Genomic DNA, 3,774 nt, shown 5'->3' with positions numbered 1-3,774 from the left:
CCTTTGCAGCCTTGGCTACCAAATCTCCTTAAAACAAAATTTGGGAGCAAAGAGTATTATTTTAGTACGATGGCTGTCCCTGGCTGGAATACTCTGTCTCAACTGACAAAGTTGTCTGCTTTCCCTGCAGAAAGTTTACCAAGGAAAGTGAAGGGGATGCTGCATTTATACTTTCTGGTTTCAATAATTGGAAGACTGCTTTGGAGTCCAAGAAGGGATTCAGTAGACATCTAAAACCCACATACTAACAATATCACAATTGGAAGAACGAAAGGCTTGGTCAGAACTAGGAAAAGAAATGCATACTCTGTTGGGATCAGGATAGATAATGAAGAATAGGTATTATGTCAAGAGCATTGCAGAAACCATCAAATTCCTTGCTGAAAATGAACTGTCTTTCCATGGTAGTGAGGGCCATGGGTCGATTTGTGAGAAAGCTGAATAGGAGGAATCCAGCTCTGATGGACTGTTGATGGCCCTCTTTCTTTATACCTTAAAGAAAGATGAAAAACTCAAAGCAATCATTCTGAGTATACCCACCTATGCTTCTTATACATCCCCGGAGTTTCAAAATGAAGTAATCTCTGTCCTTACATCAATGGTGGTAGGAGAAATTGCTTCCCTTTATAGAACGAGTGAAGTGGATTTCTTCTGAGTAAAAGTTGATGAGACTCGTGATGCAAGTGGCGTTGAAAATTTATCATTTGTCATCAGATTTCATAAAAGATGGCAGATCAGCTGAACATCTGGGTTTGTATGAACTTTCACTGTTAGTGGCAGACTACATATCTGATCTCGTGCTTAAAGTTCTTCCTGACCGTGGGTTTAATCAAAAGCAGCTAATAGCACATTGCTATGATGGGGCTAGTGTTATGTCTGGCAGGTCTGGTGGAGTTAAAAAAATACAAGAGAAACTTGGTAAAACTGTACCATATATACACTGCTATAATCACCAATTGCAGCTCATGATTGTGCCTACCCAAAAATATTACCTGTGAAGCAGTTTTTTGACACATGTAAGAGTTTATACAACTTCATCAGAAAACCTCGTGTGAACCAACTGTATTGTGGTTCTCAGCTCAAGAGGCTCTTAGAACATAGGTGGACTAGACATTTGGCAACAGCGAGAGCCAGGGCTTTTTTTCAGCTGGAACGCGGTGGAACGGAGTTCCGGAACCTCTTGAAAATGGTCACATGGCTGGTGGCCCCACCCCCTGATCTCCAGACGGAGGGGAGTTTAAATTGCCCTCTGCGCCACTGGAGCAGCACGGAGGGCAATCTAAATTCCCCTCTGTCTGGAGATCAGGGGGTGGGGCCACCAGCCATGTGACCATTTTCTCTGAGGGCAACCCACTGAGTTCCACCACCTCTTTTCCCAGAAAAAAAGCCCTGGCGAGAGCTTCAGAGAGGTGCTGGCAGTGTTCCGTAACCTTACAAATCCTGAAGGGGAAGCTTCAGCTTGCACAGAATTGCGATTGGAGGCAATAGGTCTACATGGCACATGTGCAAATGTGAGGTTTGCTTTTTTAGCACTCTCAATGAAAGAGGGATTGTCTATATTTAAGCCAGGTAATACAGCACTGCAACAGAAAGATATGCACTTAAGGAAAGCTGCAGAAGTGGTGAAGGCCTGCATTTCCGTCTTTAAAGATAGGAGAAGTAAAGCAAACACTCTCTTTGAAGAGCTTATGGGGAAAACAGCAGCAATATGTGAACAGAGCGATATAGCTGTAGATACAGTGGGAAGGGGAGTCAAAAGAAAAAGGAAGGAGAAACATTTGCAGGATTTCATTATAGAAGGAAGTACCAGAACCAGCCGTGACATGTCTTCTATGCACCTAAAACAGGATTTCATTGAAGTCCATGACTATTCCATTTCAGAGGCTGAAACTCAGTTTTCTAGTCACAATGTGGAATACTTATCTGCTTTGGACTCCCTGATACCAAATTCAAAATCCTTTTTAGAGGTGGAAGCAGTAAAGCCTAGCCTACAATTAGTACATGCTAATGAGGATAACTTTGCTCACGAAGCAGATCTCGTTAAAAGGAACATTATAACACCAGCAAATCCACAATTGGAAGAAGACAACAGTATCTATAATGCTCTTGCTGTGCTATCCTCCTAGAAAGGTGTATTCCCCAATGTATACAGAGTCCTTGCAGCTGCTGTGACTTTTGGAGTCTGCACTGCTACACGCGAGTCAGCATTCTCTTGCCTTACTCATGTTTTACGACCACAGAAGCGGGCAACGTCCCATCTCCAGAAAACCAGTCTAGTGCTGCTTGGTTATGAGAAATCACTCACAAATAATATCGAGATGGATGCATTCCTAGAAAAATTTCATTCCCAATCACATCAACTTTTACTGTAATTGCTCAATAGGCTATGACTTTCTAATAAACCTGAAACATTTTTGTGCAATAAACCACTTGTATTTATTATTTATGTATTAGTTATTATTTAGAAGTATGAGTGTGGCATGGCAGCTTTGTACAGACATGTAATAGCTGGCCCCCTGAGCAAAAAATGCCCCCCCAGCAAAAAGTTTGCTAGCTACAGGGCTGGTAGTGTCTTACTGGCCTTTGGATACCCTTTGCTTCACTTCCATTCATGTTGAGGTTGTTTTGGCCACATAACCCACAGGCAACAACAGTTTGTGTATACTGACTCAGAAGGAGTTGGTGCACCTTTCCTATGAGGAAAGATTGAAGAATCTGACTGGGCCTTTCAGTTTAGGAAAGAGATCACTATGAGAAACTTGACAGAGGTTTATAAAATTAGGTATGGGGTAGAGGAAGTAGAAAGAGAGAGCTTTTCCTCCCACTTCAGAAATACTAGACCTCGAGAGCATCCAATGAAGATGATGAGCAGTAAATTCAGGACAGGTAAAAGGAAATACTTCTTTACACAATGAGAAATTAAAATATTGAATTCGCTGCCCGAGGATGAAGTAATGGCCACAGGCACAGTTAGCTTTAAAAGGGGATTAGACAGAGTCATGGAGGATAGGTCTATCAGGGGCTACTAGATATGGTGGCTAAAGTGAATCCCCACATTCAGAGGCAGTGAACCTCTGAATACCAGATGCAAAGTCAGGGGAAGGCCCCGGCCTCTATGCCCTGTTGCTGGCCCTGCAGAGTAACTGGTGTGCCACTGTGAGGCAAGATGATGAACTAGATGGATGACTAGTCTGATCCAGCAGGGCTCTTCTTATGCTCATCTGAGTTGCACAAATTGTCCCGGGGAACTGGATGCAGTGTTAACAGATTTGCTCAATAGCAACATTGGGATTGGGGGAGTACGGATAATGGTGCTATGAAACTGAAAAACTTGCATTTTTTTCTGAATTAAAGCTCTCTGGTTATATAATGCGGACGTCACTACTGAAAAGGTCCTGTGGTTACATGGAAAAGAGTCACTTTTAGATTCATTCTTTATCTTCCTGTCTAACATTAACAGCCTCCTTATATCTCCCTTGTGTTGATTGATTGATTGGATTATTAGACCGACCTCCCCGCAAGCAGGCTCAGGGCAGGTTGTGTTGCTTTTACGGACCATGACACTGAGTTGGGCTTCTTCTAGAAGAAGCTTGCTAATTGAATCCCAACAGCATTCTTTCAGCACAAAAGGAAGAGTCAAATACAATGATGATTTTTCATTGCAGCTGGCAGTTCCCGAAATCAAAGTTTCTTGAATCTTCTTCAGGCTGGTTCACCCACGACACAAATCCGTCCATTTCAGCTTCGTTCCCAGCCATGCCAACACATTTGTTC

The sequence above is a fragment of the Eublepharis macularius genome, chromosome 4, assembly GCF_028583425.1.
Source record: "Eublepharis macularius isolate TG4126 chromosome 4, MPM_Emac_v1.0, whole genome shotgun sequence".
In the NCBI taxonomy this organism is placed as follows: Eukaryota; Metazoa; Chordata; class Lepidosauria; order Squamata; family Eublepharidae; genus Eublepharis; species Eublepharis macularius.
The sequence above is the reverse complement of the archived record's forward strand: the minus strand, read 5'-3'. Positions refer to the sequence as shown.